Below are 24,530 nucleotides of genomic sequence, written 5' to 3'. Positions count from 1 at the left end.
CCAATTTGGAGACTAGGATGTCATGTGGGACAGCGTCAATGGTCTTACAGAAGTCCAAGTCAATGGTATCGGTCGGTCTTCCCTTGTTGTCTGATGTGGTCACTCCATTGCAGAAAGCCACCAGATTGGTCAGGCACCATTTATCCTTTGGTGAAGCCATGCTGGCTGTCTGAGATGACCTCTTTGTCTTGCATGTGCCTTGACGTCGATTCCAGGAGGATCTTTTCCACGATCTTTTGAGGCACAGAGCTGAGGCTCACCATTTGGTAGTTCCATGGGTTCTCATTTCTACCCTTTTTAAAAATGGGAGTGATGTTTTCCTTTTTCCAGTCATCAGGGATTTCACCCGACTGACAGGACTCTTCAAATATGATGGAGAGAGACTTGGCAACTACATCAGCCAGTTCCCTCAGGACCCTGGGATGCAAGTCATCAGTCCTCATAGACTTGTACTTGTTGAGTTTCATCAGGTGTTCTCAAACCAGCTCTTCACTTAGAGTGGGTGAGACTTTGCACCCCCAGCCTCCATCTATGGGTTCAGAGAATGAAAGACTTGGGAAGCCTGACTGGCAGAGAAGACTGAGGCAAAGATATTGTTGAGTCCCTCTGCCTTCTCCATGTCTGTCATTACCAGTTCACCCTTCTCATCCATCAGAAGGGGATACACTCTCCTTGGCCTTTCTTTTATGAGCCATGTATCTATAGAATCTCTTCCTATTATTCCTTGCATCACTTGCCAAGCTGAGTTCCATCTGTGCCTTGGCTTTCCTTATCCCATCCCTGCACATCCAAAACTGAAACATGTGAGAGGGCCTGGGAAAAGTAACCCTGGATCCACAGAAGCCATTTGGGAAACAAACCTTGAAGGTAGGAAGTGTGATTAATGATTCTGTAGAGGTAAGAGGGGTCATTTAATGTAGGTGTTACAGTAACACTGATTTAAAACAGTAATGTATTGCCCTTTCCTTATTTGAACCAATAATTTTCATCTTTAAAGCTAAATGCTCCTCCAATACTCTGAGAGGAATCCACTACTCTAATGCCTGAACTTAAAGTATCCACTGAAGAAAAACGCAGCCTATAGACCCTTTTCCTTACCTTTTCTCTCCTGCTTACCCTAATTCCTTCCCTAAACACTAGCATTAAAATGCACTATTTAGCTCTAGAGAAGTTGTTGGCAGGCCTAAAAAAAACTTAAAACACAGGGCTTGCCCATAACCTTATGACAAACCTGATGGCCACAGAAGAACACCAGAGATTCCCATTAAGCCTGTGTTTATCCTCTAACTTAGACTGGTGAGCCCTAGTCCCTAAAGGACTAGAGAGAGGTCAGCCCTACCTCAGGATGTCCTGACCCAGCAGGAGGAATGTGACTGTGGAAGTGACAGGGCAGCAACATGATCATGTTATGGAAAGGGGCTGGGAGGTCACTTGTGTGATCTCCCTTCCTTGAGTTGGGACTCAAGGCCAGGCCCTTGTGATTGGTGACAAACATCCGGTTTGTCCACACATTAGTGTCACCTTCACACAGCTTTTGTCTCCTTGTCCTCACTGCTTCCACTGTTCTGCTTTAATGAGCTCCAAGGGAGGCTGTGTCAGTACTGGCCCTCAGGAGGACACTGCAGGAAACTTGCCTCTGACTTGGACTTCTGGAGAGATGTCTTCAATTGTCTCTGAGTGCCTGAGGTTTGTGGGCTCATCAGCAAAGCCCCCAGAGGGGTGATTGCAGTGCCTTGGGCTGGTGCTGTGCTGCTGAGCTGGGCTGGGCTCGTGGGACAGAGAGAGCTGCTGGAAAGAGGGCCGTGGTGCAGAGAGACAGCTGTGCCCAGGAGCAGCTCCTCTGCACAGTGCAGCAAGGCTGGGGGCTATGACCGCAGCTGGCATGGGGAGAGGAGAGAAGGAGAGAGGGCTTGGATCCTGTGGTTCCACAAGTTTCACATACACCCAAATCTCAAGCCTGTGCCACACTGCTGCTGGCCTAGGCCTTTTACTTCAGATGGAGGCCTTTTCCTGCAGCATATACCACATTCATCATGGCACAAAAATACTGTTTCTACACCAACGTTCTGGAGCCTCCTTCATGTTAGGCCACATTTCAGTGTCCTTCGTGCTGCTTGCAGGGTTTTGTCTCATGGATGAACTGGATCACAGAATCCCAGAATCATCTAGGCTGGAAGAGACCTCCAAGATCACCTAGTCCAACCTATGACCTACCACTAACACGTCCTCCACTAAACCATATCACAAAGGATCACTGAGCATTCTGAAGCCCAATACCATGCTACTGTTGTTGTGATGATGATGATGATGATGATGATGATGATGATGATGATGATGATGATGATGATGATGATTAATATTATTACTGTTATTATTACTTAGCCTCTGAAGCACAGAATCGGAGAATCATACAACGGTTGAGTTGGAAAGCACCTCGACGATCATCTAGTTCCAACCCCCCACAGGCAGGGACACCACCCCCTAGATCAGGTTCCTCAGGGCCTCATCTAACGTGGCCTTGAACACCCCCAGGGATGGAATATCCACAGCCTCAGCCACAGCATTCCACTCCCTGGAAGGCAAGTCATCAAGCCCCATAGACTTGTACTTCTTGAGCTTCTTCAGGTGGCATCAAATCTTCTCTTAACTTACAACAGGTGGGAATTTGCACCCCCAGCCTCTACCTATGGGTTCAGAGAATGAAAGACTTGGGAAGCCTGACTGGCAGGGAAGACTGAGGCAAAGAAGTTGTTGAGTCCCTCTGCCTTCTCCATGTCTGTCATTACCAGTTCACCCTTCTCATCCATCAGAGGGGGTACAATCTCCTTGGCCTTTCTTTTCTGAGCAAAGTACCTATAGGATCTCTTCCTGTTATGCTTTTCATCCCCAGATAAGCTGAGTTCCATCCATGCCTTGGCTTTCCTTATCCCATCCCTGCACATCTGAAACTGAAGCATGTGAGAGGGCCTGGGAAAAGTAGACTGGGATCCACAGAAGCCACTTGGGAAACAAAACTTGAAGGTCGGAAGCATGATTTTGTGGAGGTGCAGAGCTGAAGAGCATATTGTACAGGATGCTCCTAAAGACCCATGTGTCCTTTTTCCTCCTGACTACAATGCTACTTCCTTCTCAGGAATGGAGGAGCCAACAGAGGTGAGACAGATGCACTGAGATGTTAAATGTCATCAGAAAGCTGATCCCAACAAGATATGGGGAGGTCAGGAGCAGCAGTGAGATTATGGGGTGGGAAGAGGAGCATGGCCAGCAGAAATTAATGATTTCATAGAGGTAAGAGCATTCATGCAATGCCAGTAGTGCATTAAGACTGGCTTAAAACAGTCTTATATGGCCCTTACTTTACTTAGGCTAGTAATTTTAACGCTAAATAAACCTAAATTCTACTACGATAAACTGAAATAAATCAATTTTCTCTCTTGATAACCGTAATCCTTTCACTTAACACATACATTAAAATTCCTTATTTAACCCTAGACTCCTTGATAGACAAAAAACACCAATTAACCACAGAGCTTGTCCATACCTTAACCACAGACCTGACAGCACAAGCAGAACACCAAACACTCACCCTAAAACTTTGCTTAATCTCTAACCCAGAAAGTGAAAAAGAGATACTGAGGGGGTTAGAGAAAATTCAGCTCTGCCTCAGGATCTCCTGCCCCAGCAGGAGCAATGTGACTGTGGCAGTGACTGGGAGGTCACTTCTGTCTCTGCACTTGATATGGCAGCAGCAGGAATGTGTCACGCAAAGGGACTTTGAGATCACATGTGTCTGGAGGTGGCAGGTCAGCCTTGACTTCTCCCTGGGATCTGCACTTTTGGGCTGACATCTGGCAGTGGCCCTGCTAGGCCAGCAGAAGGCACCTGCTTGGCATGCTGAGTGGGGGATCCCCTCTGCCTCCAGACCCAGGAGGACCCAGGCAGAAGGAGGTCAAAGGTTGGACTCGATGATCTAGAGGTCTCTTCCAACCTAGAAATTCTGTGTGTTTGTGTGTGTCTGTGTGTGAAGGCCCAAAGGTGAGTTCTCCAGTCCCTTCTGCTTGAGTCCATGACTGCAGAGCAGGAGGCACAAGGCTTGGCTGTGTCTAGCGAAGAAGCTGCAAGGCCAGTAGCAGGCCCATGGCTTGGAAGGCACTTCTGAGGTGACTTGTGTCTGGTTGGCTGACAGGCTGCAAGGATCGAGATGGTTTGGGATGCCTACTTCAGGAGTGGTTTCCACCCTGATAGAGTATCTTTGGTAGTAGGAAAGAGCAGGAGAGAAAAAAATGCCACAAAGTATGCATTGGAAGGTTGGCAAAGGCCATGAGGAGGAAGAAATGTCCAGGGGAAAAACTGGTCTTGTTGCTAGTAACAGAGGCAAAGAATGCATTAAGTGTCTCAGCCTTTACCTCATCCCTTGTCAACAGGTTTTCCCCCCAGAATCCAATAAAGGATTATGATTCTCCCTAATCCTCCTTCATTTAAAGTAGTTTTATTTATTTATTTATTTATAGAATCATAGAATCATAGAATATCCTGAGTTGGAAGGGACCCTTAAGGATCATCAAGTCCAACTCTTGACACCGCACAGGTCTACCCAAAAGTTCAGACCATGTGCCTAAGTGCACAGTCCAATCTCTTCTTAAATTCAGACAGGCTCGGTGCAGTGACCACTTCCCTGGGGAGCCTGTTCCAGTGTGCAACCACCCTCTCTGTGAAGAACCCCCTCCTGACGTCAAGCCTTTATTTCTATTTGTTTATTGTCTTTGACAATAATAGATGGATTGAGGTGCAGCTGGGCTTTAGCCCTTCTAATTTTGATCTGCACAGCCCCATAACATTCAGGACACAGCTCCAGAGAAACTGACAGCATGCGTGAGAAAAACGCGCAGCAAATGTTGAACCTTACAGCCTTCCATCCCCTGCCCTTGAGTGACTGTGCTGCAACTCCATTTAGCTGGTTACTCCTGAATTATCCAAATTTCCCTGCAACCCTTGCTGCTGCTGCTATCTAGTCAGAGATAGCACAATTACACTAAGGTTGAACTGTCTGCCTGCTGACACTAACAGCTGATAGAATGGAGCATCACTGTGGGTAAACCTTGAGAATCTGCAGGATTTTGACTTCAGAAAACTGTTGACTTTAACATGGAGAAGAGCCCAGTCCTGTACCAGAGGAAGAGAGACCCCACACATCAGGGCACCCTGGGACCCTGCTGAGTGAGTAATGTCCAGCAGGAGGAGGGCCTGGGAACCATGCGGGATGGCATACAAGCAGTGGTGCCTGCTCACGAGGAACCAGGGCAGCTTCCTACAGAGCTGCCTTATGAGAAGCATGGCCACCAAGAAGATCTGAGTTATCACGCTCGGCTCCAATCTGCTGTGACACCACAGAGATAAGGGTCTGCAGCCAAAAAGGAAAGATGTGGAGGTCTCATAATCCTTAGGAAAGCCATGTATAGACAGGACAGAGGACTGTGACAAGGCTGAAACTCCCAGCAGGAGCAGGTCTTTGTGTTCATATCTATGACTGTTGCCTCTGCCACAGACGCCCATGAGGAGACAGATTATTATTAAAGCACCAAGACCTCATTGCCTCCTAACCCCCAACCATGAAGCAGGCAGGGGTAGTACTATTCTTCTACACTTGGCCATGCACATCCCCATCTCCTACTGCCCCACAAAGAGCCCTGAGTAACCTGTCAAGGAAAGGATCTCCCTTCCGAAGCACTTGGGGTCAAGGCCTGGCCCTTGTGCTTGGTGACACACATCCAGTTTTCCTACACATCAGTGTCATCTTCACATTGCCTTTGTCTCCTTGTCCTCACTGTCTCCAGGGTTCTGCTCTAACGAGCTCCAAGGGAGGCTGTGTCAGTGCTGGCCCTCAGGGGGACACTGCAGGAAACTTGCCTCTGACTTGCACTTCTGGAGAGATGTCTTCAACTGTCTCTGAGTGCCTGAGGTTTGTGGGCTCATCAGCAAAGCCCCCAGAGGGGGGATTGCAGTGCCTTGGGCTGGTGCTGTGCTGCTGAGCTGGGCTGGGCTCGTGAGCCCAAGGGGTGCTCGTGGCAAGAGGGCCCTGGTGCAGAGAGACAGCTGTGCCCAGGAGCAGCTCCTCTGCACAGTGCAGCAGGAAAGAGACACAGAAGCACAGACATAGAGAGAAGAAAAGGAGAGAGGGGCTGAAGGCAGTTGGCAGTGGGAGGATGCTGAGAGCTGCCTGCAGGAGAAACCTGCACAGCCCTTGACAAGGTAAGGGTCTGGCTGCAGGGCCATGCAACTTCAGGTCCTGGAAGGGTCTCGTGCTGGGTCTTGTTTCTGGGAGGGCAGTGGGCAATGCAGTAGGCTTTGAGAGTCCTGCTGGGTTGCAGTGCAAATTGAGGAAGTCTGGCAGAAGCTCCTTGGAGTGCCCTAAGGCAGGTGCCCCTGGTCAGCCCAGAACACCCTGCCGTGGCTGGCCATGCCAGGCTCTCTGTCAGCTGCCCTGTAACTCCTGCAGCCATGGAGGTGCCCCTTGGCAGGGCCCTGTTGGTGGCAGGGTGCTGCAGGGCAGCGCTGAGCACAGCCGCGTGGGATGGGGTCTGTGAGCATGGGCAGGGGGAAAGAAGAGGAGGGCGCAGAGCAGCAGCTCCCTGCAGGGACAGCTGCAGGCAGCACAGAGGGGCAGGCGGCCAGAAGGAGCTGTTGGCAGAAACGCCGTGGCAGGGGGGATTTGGGCACCTCGTGGCCATGCCCTGCAGTGCAGACGCCTTCCCCTGGAGCAGCCCCTCCCTGGCCTCCTCTTCCCCTGCAGCCCATGGGCTTTGGGGCAGGCAGAGGTAGAAGAGAAGGTAGAGCTCAAAGAGATGCTCCCAAGCTCTGTCTGTGTGAGAACTTCACCTCAGGCGAGGTTTCTGTCCAGCTGCACTTGGACTGGGGATTCTCTGCTCTCAGTTGTCTCCAGTTGCTTCTCAGGGAAACTCATTAGCTGGATGGTCCTGCGGCTCAAAGACAGGAAATACAGGGTAGATTAAAACACGACTTGTGGGCAGTGGCCTGTGTAACTCTGCATTCAGATGAGTTGTTTGAAATAACACTGAAAAGATCATTAATCTGACCAGAGAACTGAACTTGAGCTTCCCCCATGTTCCTGATTCCTTCCTGCTGTATAGCAGAGAGGACTCCTCTGCAGCCTACAGCAGCCCCTGTTCCCAGTGCCACTCTCAGCCAGCACCAGCCGCAGCTCAAGCAGGAGAGATGCCAAAAGATTTTCATTCAAAGAGAGATGCTCGGGTTACGGGCTGCTTTAAGAGACACAATAGGTTTTCCTCAGAGAACTCTGTTTTAACATTCTTCTGCATTTTGCTCTTTACCTGGTAAGCATGTGTATGGACAGCAAATGTCCAACATCAGCTCTGTGAGCGAGTTCCTCCTGCTGGCATTCACAGACACGCATGAGCTGCAGCTCCTGCACTTCGCGCTCTTCCTGGGCATCTACCTGGCTGCCCTCCTGGGCAACGGCCTCATCCTCAGCGCCGTAGCCTGTGACCACCGCCTCCACACCCCCATGTACTTCTTCCTCCTCATCCTCGCCCTCCTGGACCTGGGCTGCATCTCCACCACTCTGCCCAAAGCCATGGCCAATGCCCTCTGGGACACCAGGGACATCTCCTATCAAGGCTGTGCTGCACAGGTCTTTTTCTTTCTCTTCTGCATATCAGCAGAGTATTATAACCTTACTATCATGGCCTACGACCGCTACGTTGCCATCTGCAAGCCCCTGCACTACGGGAGCCTCGTGGGCAGCAGAGCTTGTGCCCAGATGGCAGCAGCTGCCTGGGGCAGTGGCTTTCTCAATGCTGTCCTGCACACAGCCACTACATTTTCCCTGCCCCTCTGTCAAGGCAATGAGCTTAATCAGTTCTTCTGTGAACTTCCTCAAATCCTCCAGCTGTCCTGTTCAAAGTTGTTCCTCAGGGAGTTTGGGCTTATTTTACTTAGTGTCTGTCTAGCATTCGGTTGTTTTGTTTTCATTGTGCTATCCTATGTGCAGATTTTTAGGGTGGTGCTGAGGATGCCCTCTTCTCCGGGCCAGCACAAAGCCTTTTCCACGTGTCTCCCTCACCTGGCTGTGGTCTCGCTGTTTATCAGCCCTGCCATGTTTGCCTACCTGAAGCCCCCCTCCATCTCCTCCCAATCCCTGGACCTCGTGGTTGCAGTTCTATACTCTGTGGTTCCTGCAGCCATGAAGCCCCTCATCTATAGCATGAGGAACCAGGAGCTCAAGAATGCCTTGCAGAAACTCTTTGGATACATAGTTCTTCATCTTAATAATGGACTAATGTCCTAACCGGACTCAAAGTTTTTCTGACAATATGTTAGAACAGTCTTTTCTTATTATTTTCTTTTATACCATTTTCTGAAACTTGTTTTTATCATATATTAATGATATTCTAAGTTTCCTATCTGTTAATTATTTCTTTTTATTTTTGACCAAATGCTTTGCCATGTAACTATAGAACTTGTCTTTCTGTGTAGATAAAGAAAATAAAGAATCCAGGATAAATTAACTACTTTCAGCTGCTGTCTCTTCACAACTCTGGAGCTGGGGGAGCAGTGCCAGCACGCAGGAGGGGCTCAGGACCAAAAGCCCAGCTGCCACATGCAGGAGCAGCCCTGGTGGCCCTCGGGGCTGCCCCTCACTGCCCGCTGGGCTCTGCCTCTCTGCTGCCTTCGGGTCGGGGCTGCTGCTTCCCTGGCCATGGCCATGGCCAGCAGCAGGATCAGAGTCCCAAAGTGACCAGTGAAAGACCAAGGGCTGGTCTGGGAGCTCCCTTCCTGGTTCCACATTGCCCAGCAAACAGTAACTGGCCTTTGACTGTCCTGGGACTGTCCCACTGGTGCTGGGTCTGATGGCAAATGGCATCCTGGAGAGGAATGTGGAGCTGCTCTGTGGCTGGGCCAGGCCTCTTGTGCTGGCCTGGGGAGCGGGGCTGGCCCTGCGGGGCACAGGCACTCTGTGCTGGGGATCTCCCAGGCATGAGACAAGAGGTCGTGAAGCTTCATGGACCTCCATCTCCTGTGCAGTGACTGGTGGAAACCAAAGCAACCCAAGCCTGATGGAGTCCTGATGCTGTGCCAGTATTGCTCAGCAATGGACAAAACACTGGTGTGATACCAATGCTGTACATGTATGACCAATGCTCGAAATGACCATTTCAGATGGATGACCATTTCTCAAGAGCCCCCGACTTGTCTTTGATGGGGTTTGTTGTGCTGGGCTGGGCTGCTGTTACAGGGACAGAGACTACTACTGGCAGTAGAGGTGCCCTGGCAAGTCCACCTGGCTCAATCTGTAGCCCCAAGGGTCTCCTGCAGTTCCTCTCTGACAGCGGCCAGTCCAGGGAAGTTCCTCAGATGCAGCCGAGTATCTAGAGGTGGAACTGGTTGCTTATGATCAGACAGCAAAGCTTTGCCCCAAATCCTGTGCATTCCTTCAGTATTTAAGGAATAGAGCACCTAATCGTCATCACTTGAAGGGATTTGGGTGAATCCTTTCCACAAAGTGCCCCACATTAAGTTGAATTTCTGTTGTCACAAAATGAGAATTTCCAGGATGTATATTCACTGCAGAAAAAGAAATACCGTTCTTCCCCTGCACTTGCACTACTCTGTTGATTCTGATGTGCATTTAAGGCCATAATCTTCCACTGGTCCTGATTAAACTGACAGTGTTGGAAGTTCCCTTTCCAGCTCTCTGTCTGGACCTATGCACTTCCCATTGGTCTCCAGATTTGCCCACTGCAAACCTTTGATCATTCTGATCCCTCTAACCTACCCAGTTAGTCTCTGACCATCAGGGAGTTCAAATTTGACCATGTTTAACAAGTTTATCTAATCATGTCCTTAGGCAGCTCCTCAACTCTTTTTCTATTTAGCATTTCCAATCTAGCTGTATAAAATATTTTATCTTGAAATAAAATAAAATAAAATAAAATAAACAAACAAACAAACAAACAAAATAAATCTAATTTCTTGTCCATCTAATTTCTACTTCTTCCTTTTGGAATGTGAAGTTGCCTAGAGGCAGCCTGGACTGGGCACACAGCTGAGGAGTTTGTTCTATTTTTCAGCAAATTGTAACATGGTTTACAGTTGTTTGTTTCAAAAAAATAAAATAAAATAAAATAAAATAAAATAAAATAAAATAAAATAAAATAAAATAAAATAAAACAAAATAACAACAACAACAACAATAATAATAATAATAATAACAATAATAATAAAAAATTATGTGCCTCCGTGCAGCCTAAGGTGGGAACTGGTGCAATGGACATTTATGTCCAACTGTTGATTTCAGTGGAGTATCTGTGTGTTGGGTCTGTCTGAGCTGGAGTCACCTTTTCCCTGCAGCAGCCCGCACAGTGCTGTGCTCTGCACTCGTAGCTGGAACAGCACTGATATCACTCCAGTGTTGCGTCTATTGCTGCATAGTGCTGGCACAGCATCAGGACTCCTTCTGAGCCCCCAAGAGCCAGCAGTGGGGGTGGGCAAGTGATGGGGAGGGGACATTGCCAGGACAGCTGACCAAAACCAACAAAGGGATATTCCATAACACCTGATGTCACACTCAGCAATAAAAGGGGGGCTCTCGTGGGGGAGGGGGCTGTTCCTCCTGAACAACCACTACGCGTTTTGAGGCCCTGCTTCCCAGGCCGTGGCCGAACACCGCTCGCTGATGGGAAGTAGAGAATAATTTTTTCTCTCTCTGTGCTTCCGCGCAGACTGATTGTTTCTTTTGTCTCTGTTTTTCCTCCCCATTCCTTTTCCCTTTAATTAAACCTTTCTCATCTCTAAACTCGAGTTCTCTGTGTTGTATTTTCTCCCCCTTCCTCTTTGAGGAGAGGGGGAGTGAGAGAGCGGTTGTGGTGGAGCTCGGCTGCCCACCTGAGTAAAACCACCACACATGGCCAGCAGAAATTAATGACTTCATAGAGGTAAGAGCATTCATGCAATGCCAATGCTGCAGTAACACTGACTTAAAACAGTAATGTATGTTTACTTACTTACTTACCTTACCTTACTGGAAACAGTGATTTTAATCCCTAAACCTAAATGCTACTACAACACTCTGAAAGGAATCAATTTTCTCTCTTGATAACCGTAATCCCTTCACTTACCACTAACATTAAAATGCTCTATTTAACCCTAAACTCCTTGGCAGATGTAAAACACCCGTAAACCACAGAGCTTGTCCATACCTCAAACACAGACGTGAGAGAAAAAGCAGAACACCAAACAATCCCACTAAAACTTTGCATAATCTCTAACCCAGAAAGTAAAAAGAGATACCAAGGGGGCTAGAGAAAGCTCAGCTCTGCCTCAGGATCTTCTGCCCCAGCAGGAGGAATGTGACCATGGCAGTGACTGTGAGGTCACTTCTGTCTCTGCACTTGATAGGGCAGTAGCAGGAACATGTCACAGAAAGGGACTGGGAGGTCACTTGTGTCTGGAGGTGGCAGGTGACAGTCCTGTGTCTTGACATAGACCTGGGAGCTGCACTTTTGGGCTGACATGTGGCAGTGACCCTGCTAGGCCAGCAGAAGGCACCTTCTTGGCATGCTGACTGGGGGATCCCCTCTGCCTCCAGAGTCAGGAGGACCCAGACAGAAAGAAGGCCCCCATATGGGTTGTCCTGTCCCTTCTGCTTGAGTCCATGAGTGGGCAGCAGCAGGCACAAGGCTTGGCTGTGTCTAGCCAAGAAGCTGCAAGGCCAGCAGCAGGCCCATGGCTTGGAAGATGCTGCTGAGTATCTGTGATGTGACTTTAGCTTCGTTTTTCAAGGAACAGCTGGTGAGAGTTGATGAGATAGTGAAATGATGGAAATGCTGGCATGAGAGTAAGGTGGTGAAGAGAGATGGCTGTCTGCAGACTTCCAGGAAATAGGATAAAGTGTGGGACAGCATATTAAAACATGCAGAGGAGAAGGCAGATTGCTGGCAAGAAAGGAAGGACCCAACAGCCCTATCACTTTGGCTAGAGCTTATGAGTAAACTAGATATAGTCATTGCAGTGCAGCCTCTTTGCTTCCTTGCAACCCTGTGCAGAGGCAGGGTGGTGTCATACCAGTGTTCTTCTCATGGCATCACACTGCCCACCACATTCCTCAGACCTCCAGGAAAAGTCCTGAGCCAGACAGGGGGGTGCAGGATCTCCCCTCACAGTGACTGGGGTCAGGCTTTAGACCTTTTGCTTCACCAAAACCAACCAAGACTTTTCTCAGCACAGTGCTTTGCCTGTCTGTAACTATGGCCTCCAATTATCTGCACTAACACGTCCCTGGGGAGGCTTTGTTAGTAACAGCCTTCAGTGGGGCCCATTAATACTCCAAGTCACTTCAGCTTTTCCTTTTGAGTTTGTTTTTTCGCTCACTTGCATCATTCTCCTCTCAGTACCGAAGTTTCATTGACTCAGCACCAAAATACACCATGGAACTCATTAAAACACAGAAACTCCTAAGGAGCCATGTCTCTCCCACCACTTTCTTCAAGTATTCAAGACTTGTTCAGCTAACTGGAGACCTTTCATGTTGTAGTTAAGGGGGAAGATTTCAAAGAGCATCTAATAAAAATCTTTCTTCATTTTAAAGGCTGAATTTTGTTGTGTTTCAGTTTAGAACATCATTCTCCTATAGGTATTGGTCTAGGTTTTGACCTTTGAAGCCCTGCTTAGGTGGGAAGAGCAGGGTTTTTCCTATTTCAAAACAAACAACAGGAAATCATGCTGCAATTTTCAAAACAGCAAAGCTCAAGTTCCTTATTTTGTTGCCTCCAGTGATGTTTACCTTCCCAAAAGGATGACTCTACATGATGTATTTTTCAGTGATTAGTAGGAAATTTCGGATAATTGTGTTAATATTAATCCATATCATACTAATTCAATGATAAATGATGAGTGTTTTGCTAAGGAAAGCATTAGAAAGACTGCTGAGAGATGGGTGAGCTTGAACTCACTGAAACTCAAAGCAGCAACTGGGTTGGTGAGAGCAGTCTGAATGAATAAAGAGTAAGGGGAGGGCAAACTAGGAGAACCATGGGAAATGCATGGGTCTAGACAGGCAGGTGAAAAAGGGGACATTCATCTGTCTAACCGTAAGCAACCAGGGAAAACCTCCTGTGGCCCTGTTGCATTTGAGGCACTTCCTTGGACTGGCAGATGTCAGAAAAGACCTGCAGGAGGCCGGAGCCCTTTGGGAAAATCAGGTGGAGCCAGGTGGAGTTCCCAGGGCTCCTCCACTGCCAGCAGTGGTCTTTGTCCTTGCAACTGCAACCCAGTCCAGCACAGAAACACCCCTTCAAAGACAAACCTCTTCTTCAGTGGGTTCCTTGGACGGACCTGGATTTGAAATAGCCATTGGAAAGCTGAGATACTCTCCCTTATTCCTACTAGACACATGAACATCTGTTTACTTTCCTGGGTCATCTTAGCAAATTCAGGCTGATAAACTCAAGTATAGCATGCTTCAAATGGCTGAGGCAGAACACATCAGCTTGCCCCACTTGGACGGAAATGGCCCCCATCCAACTAACAATTTGAAAGCAACGAATATGAAATGACCCTGCAGGTCAATGTGTAGAGTAAGGGAAAGTCACACATACTGTGCTGGAGTAGCAGAAGGCAAAAAGCATTGTATTGTGCCTCAGAATAATCAAGGAGACCTAATCCAGTTTATCCATGAAAAAAAAAAAAAGAGAAGGACGTTGAGTTTGGCCTAGCATGAAGAAGGATGTGCATAACTGGTGAAGGAATCATCATTTGTGCCATCACCCATGTGAATTACACAAGCACCACCACATCTAAAGGTAACCTGTCCACCCCAGCCTGGTATTCCCACAGGGCAGGAGAAAGGGAGCCGACAGCCAAGGGACACATTTGAGTGTGGAAGATGGGGCCCAGCAGAGACAAGGAGTGAAGGCAGTGGGCTGGGGGAGGTCAGCAGAAGCAGCCCAAGGGGTGGTGCTGCTGGTGAGGACACATTTGTGGTGTGAGGAATGTTTTAACAATTTGTGTCCATAAAGAACAATTTTGTTTGAATCCTGTCTGCCTCTGGGCCCTGCACTGGCAATTTAATTCTTGAACCACAGATGCAGTGTGTCCCAGTCTCCCCCTCATTCTAGTCAATTTATCACGTCTTCAGAAAACACTCCTTAAATTTATGAACCTGTTTGCTTTTGTTATTCTGGACTTCTATTTCTAACAGTTACGGCCTTTTTTTTTCCTGTCTTCTTCGAGATTAACTTAACACTGCTATAGATGTGACTGTCCCTGTGAATGGCTGGGGAAGAATGTTTTAATTACTCGTGAAGCGTCAAATAAGAAAGCTGTTTGTGTTTGATGTCTGGGAGTTTCAGAACAACTGATAACAACTAGTGACTGTCATGGGATACTATGAGGATCTTTGGTATCTGGCCAGGGGGCCAAGAGATTAAGAGGAAGGAAAAAGAAGCTGAAGGACGGCTGGGAGACAAGACCTGCAGAAAATGTTCTATAAACTTGGTACAGTGCCAAAGGAGTACAAAGGGGAAGGACTTGGAGAGGAAGACTACGAGCCTTCAGCATGAAAGACCCCTAGAGACCCCCAGAGGAGACTGATGCGCATGCTCCAGTAGGAGGGACTGGACCCCGGAAGCTAATTATAATAACCTGTTTTTTTTAGAAGAAGTAATGAATATGTATTAGTCTAGGAGCATAAAAATCAGCTACTTGATGTGGCTGGTGTGCGTCCTGGTGGAGCGGAGACTCCCGGTGCACCCAGCGCTGTTTGCTTACCTCTATTCTTTTATATTCTTCTAATAAATCCTTTTTTTTTTTTTTTATTTAATCCTAATTTGAATCCTGAGCCATTTATAACACATCCAAGACACGTCTAGTCATCAATTTCCACAAGGCATGCTTGAGCTCCTGACTCCTCATGCTACAGATGATAACGTGCTCAGCTGGAGGCAACACTGAGTACAGAACTACCACCACCAGGTCCACGGATGGGGAGGGGATGGAAGGGGCTTCAGGCAGGCAACCATGACAGGCCTGAGGAAGACGGACACCATGGCCAGGTGCAGGGGACATGTGGAAAAGGCTTTGTGCCAGCCCTCATATAGAGACAACAGGACTGTCACCTAGATACACAAGGTCGAATCCAAATACAATAAGTGGCAGCTGGGCTCTTGGCCCCGAGCCACTCCTGGTTGCTGAGGCAGCTGCCCCAGCTCCAGAGGAGATGGGAAGAGAGGGATACTGAGAGCAATGAATTTCTGATGGTATCTTTATTGTCTTTATCTACCAAGGAAGCCTGGTTCTCTATGTATGTTAGATGATATGGTCAAAGCAAACACAAAATGTAACATTCAGAATGGTAAGAATTACATTATTAAAAACAAAATAAAATATTTTTAAAATACTAACAGAAAAAAATAATTTTTAAAATATTGTATCATTTTCCCAAATAGCATTTTATTTCTTTTATGATTATTATTAATGATAATGTTTTGATAACACTAGTAATGATAAAAATGATGTGATATAATATGAATCAAAATTGCATATTATCAGAAATACATCTTCTGAACACATCACTGATGCTTAAGAAGCATGTATTGAACAAGTTTCCTCATTGCATCCTTCACCTCTTGGTTCCTCATGCTGTAGATGAGGGGGTTCAGTGCTGGAGGCACCACCGAGTACAGAAGTGCGACCACCAGGTCCAAGGATGGAGAGGAAATGGAGGGGGGCTTCAGGTAGGCAAATATGGCAGCACTGACAAACAGAGAGACCATGGCCAGGTGAGGGAGGCACGTGGAAAAGGCTTTGTGCCGGCCCTGCTCAGAGGGCATCCTCAGCACTGCCCTGAAGATCTGCACATAGGACACCACAATGAAAACAAAACAACCGAAGGCTAAAGAAATATTAAACACAAGTGCCACAACTTCTCTGAAGTAGGCATTTGAGCAGGAGGGCTTGAGGATGTCGGGGGATTTCACAGAAGAACTGGTCCACAACAATGCCTTGGCAGAAGGGCAGGGAAAATGTGTTGGCCGTGTGCAGGACAGCATTGAGAAAGCCACTGCCCCAGGCAGCTGCTGCCATCTGGGCACAAGCTCTGCTGCCCACGAGGCTCCCGTAGTGCAGGGGCTTGCAGATGGCAATGTAGCGGTCGTAGGCCATGATAGTAAGGTTATAATACCTTACTGAAATGAAGAAGAGAAAGAAAAAGATCTGTGCAGCACATCCTTGTTAGGAGATGGCCCTGGTGTCCCAGAGGGCATTGGCCATTGCTTTGGGCAGAGTGGTGGAGATGGATCCCACATCGAGGAGGGCGAGGTTGAGGAGGAAGAAGTACATGGGGGTGTGGAGGCGGTGGTCACAGGCTATGGCACTGAGGATGAGGCCGTTGCCCAGGAGGGCAGCCAGGTAGATGCCCAGGAAGAGCGCGAAGTGCAGGAGCTGCAGCTCGTGCATGTCTGCGAATGCCAGCAGAAGGAACTCAGAAATGGAGCTGACTTTGGACATCTGTTATTTCTGGTCATGAGGTCCTGTACAAGGAAGAGAAAGGCAGTGATTGGGTACCACAGACATAACTGAGGAAAACCCTTTCCATATTCTCATTTAAAATCAACAAAAGTTTTTCCATTTCCAGGCAGATATTTTGAAGCTCTCTTTCATTGATTCTGCCTGAGAGTGCCTTTGGGAGCAGGGGACTCCTCTGTGGCAATGGAAGAATCATTTCCGTACTACAGCCAGAGGGAGTAGCATGGTAGTAACATGGTAGGAACATGGTAGGAAAATGGGGTAGTCTCAGATTAACTTTACTGCTCATATCAAAGAGATTTCCCCCGATTTGCTCCTAGTTCACCCAACTGCAGAGCAGAGGTGTGGAGGTTTAGATATGTAATTATTTGTTTTGTATTGGACTTGGACTCTCTTGACTTGGACTGGCACACGCTTCTTTGGGTTAGAAACTGGCTGGATAGCCAGGCCCAAAGAGTCGTGGTAAATTGAGTCAAGTCCAGTTGGAGGCCAGTCACTAGTGGCGTCCCCCAGGGCTCGGTGCTGGGGCCGGTCCTCTTTAATATCTTCATCGATGATCTGGACAAGGGCATTGAGTGCACCCTCACTAAGTTTGCAGATGACACCAAGCTCGATGTGTGTCGATCTGCTTGAGGGCAGGAAGGCTCTGCAGGAGGATCTGGATAGGCTGCACCGATGGGCTGAGGTCAACTGCATGAAGTTTAACAAGGCCAAGTGCCGGGTCCTACACCTGGGGCGCAATAACCCCAAGCAGAGCTACAGGCTGGGAGATGAGTGGTTGGAGAGCTGCCAGGCAGAGAAGGACCTGGGAGTGATGGTGGATAGTCGGCTGAATATGGGCCAGCAGTGTGCTCAGGTGGCCAAGAAGGCCAACGGCATCCTGGTTTGCATAAGAAACAGTGTGACCAGCAGGGCTAGGGAGGTGATCGTCCCCCTGTACCCAGCTCTGGTGAGGCCGTACCTCGAGTACTGTGTTCAGTTTTGGGCCCCTCACTACAAGAAGGACATTGAGGTGCTTGAGCGGGTCCAGGGAAGGGTGACGAAGCTGGTGAGGGGCCTGGAGAACAAGTCCTACGAGGAGCGGCTGAGGGAGCTGGGCTTGTTCAGCCTGGAGAAAAGGAGACTCAGGGGTGACCTTATCGCTCTATACAGGTACCTCAAAGGAGGCTGTAGCGAGGTGGGGGTTGGTCTGTTCTCCCACGTGCCTGGTGACAGGACGAGGGGGAATGGGCTTAAGTTGAGCCAGGGGAGTTTTAGGTTGGATGTTAGGAAGAACTTCTTCAGTGAAAGGGTTGTGAGGCATTGGAACAGGCTGCCCAGGGAAGTGGTGGAGTCACCATCCCTGGAAGTCTTCAAAAGACGTTTAGATGTAGAGCTTAGGGATATGGTTTAGTGGGGACTGCTAGCGTTAGGTTGGAGGTTGGACTCGATGACCTTGAGGTCTCTTCCAACCTAGAAAATTCTGTGATTCTGTGATCTACAGCATGATAAACCAGGAGCTCAAGGATGCACTGAGGAAATTGTTTGAATACATATTTCTTAAAAAAAAAATAATGTTCCTTTACATTCTGAGTTTATCTCAGAAACAGTTAGGAAAGTAATTTCGTTTTATTTTTCTTGATAAATAGGTTCTTCAAGTTGTGGAGTGGATTTAATTAATGTCATTGTTAGCCTCCTACCTGTTCATTTATCTCTTTACTTTTCCTAATCATCTCATGTATATGTAAAGCCAGGCTTTCTGTGTAGCTATAGACAATAAAGAAGCGAGCAGAAATTTATAGGTCTCAGCTGCAGTGCATTCCCATCTCCTGTGAACTAGCAAAGAAACTATTTAAATATATATATATATATATTAAAAAAAAAAAATAGCAAAATCTCTTTGTGACAGTGATGCTTGACCACTTCCTTGAAACAGGGCCTCTAATAGATGCAGCTGATTTTCAGGAGGGCAGACATTTTCATAATGGGATCCCACCTCTCCCTTCTCCTTCCATTTTCCACCTTCTGTTGCTGAGTGTGACATCATATGGTATGGAATATCCCTGTGGCTGGTTTAGGTCAGCTGCCCTGGTGATGTCCCTTCCCTGTCTCTTGCGCACCCACAGCCTGCTGGCTCTTTGGGGAGGGGGGATTAGAGGGATTCCTGATGTTGTGACAGCATTGCTCAGCAGTAAACAAAAAATTACTGTGATACTAGTGCTGTTCTAGCTACTCAAGCAGAGCACAGCACTGTGTGGGCTTCTACAGGAAAAGGTAACTCCATCCCAGCCAGACCCAGTACGGTCACATATTGAAAACACAGCACCACAGGGGCTGCTCTGCAGAGACTAACTCTGTCCCAGTCAGAGCCAGTGCAGGGCCACACACTGGACAAGAAGGCTCCCTCTGAGCTCTGTGGGGAGTCAGGAAGGTCCTAATAAGCACCAGGACGACTGAGGAAGCCCAAAGGCCCTTCTGAAGGTTGACTTATTCCCACCTGGGAGGCAGTGTTGGGCAGTGGGAAGGGCTATGAGAAAGACGTGAGAAGGCCGTGAGAAACAAGGAAATATCACTGCCATTGACCCAGTGGTGGGCTGACCAGAGCTCAAGTGCTCAGTCTGCTGCGAGCAGGCAGAGGAGAGCTCTGCAGCCCCATGGCATGCAGCAGCCCCACCAAAGGAGCCTGGCAAGTGATTACGTGCAGCCCTGGGGCAATGGCAGTGACACCATGAGCTGGGTCTGCCTCCCAGCCTGCCCAGCACGGCCCTGCAGAGTGCCCCTGTGCCCCGGGCACCACAGCCCCCTTGCTCTGCAGAGCAACACCTCTGGTTGTCATGTCAGAGATCTCAAATTTTGACTAAACTCATATCTCATAGCTGTTTTTAGTTTTCTCCATAGGGGTGACTACTGCCTCCAAGATGCCTGAGAGGAGGTAAATCCTGCACGAAGGCCTGCAAAATGTTACCCTGGATCCATAGGAGTCATTCTGGAACCAAGGCTTCTTCATAGGATATACACTTTTGTGGAGGTGCAGAGCTGATGGGCACGTGCAGGATGCTCCTACAGAACTTTGTGCCCTTTTCCCTACTGACTACAACACCACTTCTGTCTCAGGAACGGAGTAGCCAGCAGAGGGAGACAGATACTCTGAGATCATGAAAGCCATCAGAAAGCTGATCCCAATAAGAAAACCAATATGAGGATGTCAGGAGAAGCCTGGCCAAGAGAAGTGAGATTTGGGGGAGGGAAGAGGAGTTTGGGAAGCAGAAATTAACGATTTTGTAGAGGTAAGAGGTTTCATGTAATATTGATGGTGCTTTAAAACTGGCTTAAAACAGTCATGTAAAACCCTTACCCTGTTTTGACCAGTAACCCTAATCCCAAAACCTGAATGTTGCTCCAACACCTTGACAGAAATCCCCTGCAGTAATACCTGACCTCAGAGTATCCCTTCAAGCAGAACTCAGCCCATAGCCCCTTTCCTTACCTTTACTCTCTTGCTCATCCTAATCCCTTCCATTAACACTAGCATTAAAACACTTTATTTAACCCTAGACGACTTCTTGGCAGACCTAAAGAAAACCATAAACCATGAAGCTTGTCCACACCCCAGCCACAGACCTGACACCCTATGCAGAACACCAAATCCTCCCAACAAACCATTGCTTAAACTCTAACGCAGAAAGGTGAGCCCTAGTTCAAGGCCAGTTGGCAAGTGACTTTGGGCAACGTAATCTAATGGAAATTGTCCCTGCCTATGGAAAAAGGTTTGACTAGACGATCACAGAATCACAGAATCATCTAGGTAGGAAGAGACCTCCAAGATCACCTAGTCCAACCTCTGACCTAACACTAAGCAGTCCTCTACTAAACCATATCACTAAGCACTACATCTAAACATCTTTTAAAGACCTCCAGGGATGGTGACTCCACCACTTCCCTGGGCAGCCCATTCCAATGCATAACAACCCTCTCAGAAAAGAAGTTTTTCCTAATATCCAACCTAAACCTCCCCTGGCACGACTTTAGCGCATTCCCCCTCATCCAGTCACTGGGCACGTGGGAGAACAGACCAACCCCCACCTCGCTACAGCCTCCTTTGAGGTAGTTGTAGAGAGCAAAAAGGTCACACCTGATCCTCTTCGCCAGGTTGAACAATCCCAGCTCCCTCAGCTGCTCCTTGTAAGACTTGTTCTGGGTTACACATACTTGGGTAGTGTAAGGCACAATGCAATTCTTTTTGCCTTCTGCATCTACAGCACAGGAAGTAGGACTGCCCTAGTCTATTGACTGGACAATAGAGTAGGGTAAAAAAAGTAAATGTCTTTACTTTTCATCCTGAGTTTTCTACAGAAGACCCAAGAGAGACCATGCATGACCAGGTACCTACTAATATTTAATATGAATTTCTCTGGTTCCCATGGTCATTTCAATTTTATTTTATTTTATTTTATTTTATTTTATTTTATTTTATTTTATTTTATTTTATTTTATTTTATTTTATTTTATTTTATTTTATTTTATTTTATTTTATTTTATTTTTGGCTTTATTTTATTTATTTTATTTTATTTTATCCCCCCCCAAAAAACCATGTGACTTGTTTTAGAAAGGGTTTCATGTGCTGGGCTGGGCTGCAGTTACAGGGACAAAGACCACTGCTGGCAGTGAAGGTGTCAGACCTCCAGACTCTGCTCTTCGTCCCTATGGAGGTCTCCAAAGAAGTCTCCCTGGATCAATAGCAATAGGAGAATGATGCTCCAAACTGAAATGCAACAAAATTCAACCTTTGAAATAAGAAAATATTTTTATTATGTGCTTTGTGAAATCTTTTCCTTTAACTATGTCATGCAACCTCTGCAGTTAGTTGCACAAGGCGTGAAGGTTTGAAGAAAACTATGGAGGAGATGTGAGGAAGTTCTGCATTTTAATGAGTTCCATGGTGTATTGTAGTGCTGTCTATGAAGCTCAGTTACTGATAGGAGAACGATGCAACTGCTAGAGAAAGTAAAGTCAGAAGGAAAAGTTGAAGTGACTTGGAGTATTAATGGGCTCCACTGAGGGCTGTTAGTAACAAAGCCTCCCCAGGGACTAGTTAAGGCAGATAATTGGAGGCCGTGGGTGCAGACAGGCAAAGCACTGTGCTGAGAAAGGTCTTTGTTGGTTTTAGTGAAGCAGAAGGGCCAAGGCCTGACCCCTGGAACTGTGAGAGGAGATCCTGCACCGCCACGTCTGGCTCAAGGCTGTTCCTGGGGTCTGTGGGATGTGGTGGGCAGTGTGATGTCATGAGAAGAACAGTGGTATGACACCTCTGAGCTGCTGCATAGGGTTGCAAGGAATCAATGAGGCCCTATTGCAATGAATATAACATATCTCCTCCTAAGCTACTGCCAAGGGGAAAAACCTTCAGGGCTGTTGGGCCTTCCCTTTTTACGAGCTCTCTCTGCCTTTTCTTCAGGCTTTCCAATGCTGTCCCACACATTGCCCTATTTTCTTGAACTCTGGAGACACCCATCTCTGTTCATCATCTTGCTCTCATGCCTTGCTTTCACCCATGTCTCGTCAGCCCTCACCAGCTGTTCCTGGAAACAGAAAGCCAGGGTCTGATCAGAGGGTGACTTCTGGCACCACAGCACGACCCTTAGAGGGACATTTCCTCACAGAATCACAGAATCACAGAATTTCTAGGTTGGAAGAGACCTCAAGATCATCGAGTCCAACCTCTGACCTAATGGCAACAGTCCCCACTAAACCATATCCCTAAGCTCTACATCTAAACGTCTTTTAAAGACTTCCAGGGATGGTGACTCCACCACTTCCCTGGGCAGCCTATTCCAATGCCTCACAACCCTTTCGATAAAGAAGATCTTCCTAATATCCAAACTAAAACTCCCCTGGCGCAACTTAAGCCCATTCCCCCTTGTCCTGTCACCAGGCACGTGGGAGGAGAGACCAACCCCCACCTTGCTACAGCCTCCTTTAAGGTAGCTGTAGAGAGCGATAAGGTCGACCCTGTGCCTCCTTTTCTCAAGGCTGAACAAGCCCAGCTCCCTCAGCCGCTCCTCATAGGACTTGTTCTCCAGGCCCCTCACCAGCTTCGTCGCCCTTCTCGGGAGCCACTCAAGCACCTCGATGTCCTTCTTGTAGCGAGGGGCCCAAAACTAAAAACAGTACTCGAGGTGCGGCCATTCTTACTCCTTGTGACCAGTGCCAGGCTCCCTGGAACACTTTGTGGCAGCTTTATTCTCTCCTGCTCTTTCCTACTACCAAAGAATGCTCCATCAGGGTGGAAACCACTCCTGAAATAGGTATCCCAATCCAGCAGGCTCCTTGCGACCTGTCAACCAACCAGACACAACTCACCTCAGCAGCAGCTTCCAAGCCAGGGGCCTGCTGCTGGCCTTGAAGCTTCTTGGCTACACACAGCAAAGCCTTGTGCCTGCTGCTGCCCACTCATGGACTCAAGCAGAAGGGACAGGACAACCCATGTTGGGGGCCTTCCTTCTGCCTGGGTCCTCCTGGGTGTGTAGGCAGAGGGGATCCCCCAGTCAGCATGCCAAGCAGGTGCCTTGTGCTGGCCTAGCAGGGCCACTGCCAGATGTCAGCCCAAAAGTGCAGCTCCCAGGGAGAAGTCAAGGCTGACCTGCCATGTCCAGACACAAGTGACCTCACAGTCCCTTTCTGTGACACGTTCCTGCTGCTGCCCTATCAAGTGCAGAGACAGAAGTGACCTCACAGTCCCTGCCACAGTCACATTCCTGCTGCTGGGGCAGGAGATCCTGAGGCAGTGCTGAGCTCATCACAGCATTCCCACCCTTCTCCTCCTTGTGGCCCACAAGCTGATCAGATCAGGGTGAGCGAGAGTGTAAAGATAAAGGAAAGCGGCTATAGGCTGTGTTTTGGCTTGAAGGGATACTTTGAGCTCAGGCATAAGAACAGTGGATTCCTGTCAGGGTGTGGAGTAGCATTTAGGCTTGGGGATTACTGTCACTGGTTAGAATAGGGGAAGGGCTTTACATGACTGTTTTAAGCCAGCGTTACAGCAGAATCTACATTGCCTGAACGTTCTAACCTCACAGAAATCATTCATTTCTGCTGACCTCTTCCCTCCCCGAAATCTCACATCTCTCCTGGCCAGGCTTCTCCTGACTTCCCCATATCAGTCATCTTCCTAGGGGCAGCTTTCTGATGGCTTTCATGATCTCAGAGTACCTGTCTCAAATGTTTTGGCTACTCGTTTCTTGAGACTGACGTGGCACCTAAGTCAGGATGGTGAAGAACACAAAGGCTGTAGGTGAACCGTGCACAATGTGCCCAGCAGCTTTTGTACCACCCCAAAATTTTGTTTCCTGCCTCCAACTTTTAGATATGGAATGGCTTCTGTGCACCCAGGCTATCTTTTTCCAAACCCTCATGCATGGTTCAGTTTGCCCCAAGCGTCTTGGAGGCAGTGGCCCCCTCTGTGTAGAAAACTGAAAGCAGTCCTAAAGGATGACTTCAGGCAAAAGCTGACACCTCTGTCATGACAACCCCTACCCAAGACCTCTTCCTCTATGGGGCCTACCAGGTACTTAGAAGGAGCTGATCTCAGAAACTACATGCACAGCAAGTGCCTTCTGCTGCCCTACCATGGACACTGGCAGATGTGAGCCTAAAGGCACAGATCCCAGCCAGGAGTCAAGGGTGACCTGTCAGCTACTTCAGAAAGCAGTCACCTCACAGGCCATTTAACAGCCATTCACTTCCTGCTGAATTTAGTGTTTCTGATGCAGCACTGAGCTTATAATACCACACCTACCAAACACCCCCTTTTTAGGCCAGGACCTGCCGAGGTAGAAATGATCTGGTTGTGATCCTGCAAGCCCATGGCACACCTGCTGGGCTCCCAGCCTCTCTGACACTCAGGAGCCAGTTCCGTGCCAGTCCTGTGAGGTGCTAGGGCAGGAGGGACCTTGCAGGCAATGTTCCAGTCCCATGCCTTTTGGTGGTCTCT

General features: G+C 48.1%; 2 pseudogenes across 2 annotated transcripts in view; one reads left to right on the top strand and one right to left on the bottom strand.

Annotated features, from left to right (window-relative positions):
• The first annotated feature begins 7,375 nt into the window (after positions 1-7,375).
• Positions 7,376-24,530, top strand: part of LOC311427974 (olfactory receptor 14C36-like) — a 52,122-nt pseudogene continuing 34,967 nt past the window's right edge. Inside the window, exon 1 of the transcript in view lies at positions 7,376-7,701. The product of the transcript in view is annotated as an olfactory receptor 14C36-like (transcript). The remainder of the gene's footprint in view (positions 7,702-24,530) is intronic.
• LOC311427977 (olfactory receptor 14C36-like) lies at positions 15,606-16,542 on the bottom strand (annotated as a pseudogene). Its single transcript has one exon. The product of its transcript is annotated as an olfactory receptor 14C36-like (transcript).

The sequence above is a fragment of the Aythya ferina genome (assembly GCF_964211825.1).
Source record: "Aythya ferina genome assembly, contig: HAP1_SCAFFOLD_29, whole genome shotgun sequence".
NCBI classification, from domain to species: Eukaryota; Metazoa; Chordata; class Aves; order Anseriformes; family Anatidae; genus Aythya; species Aythya ferina.
Note: the sequence above shows the minus strand (reverse complement) of the source record. Positions and strands in the feature narration are given on the sequence as shown.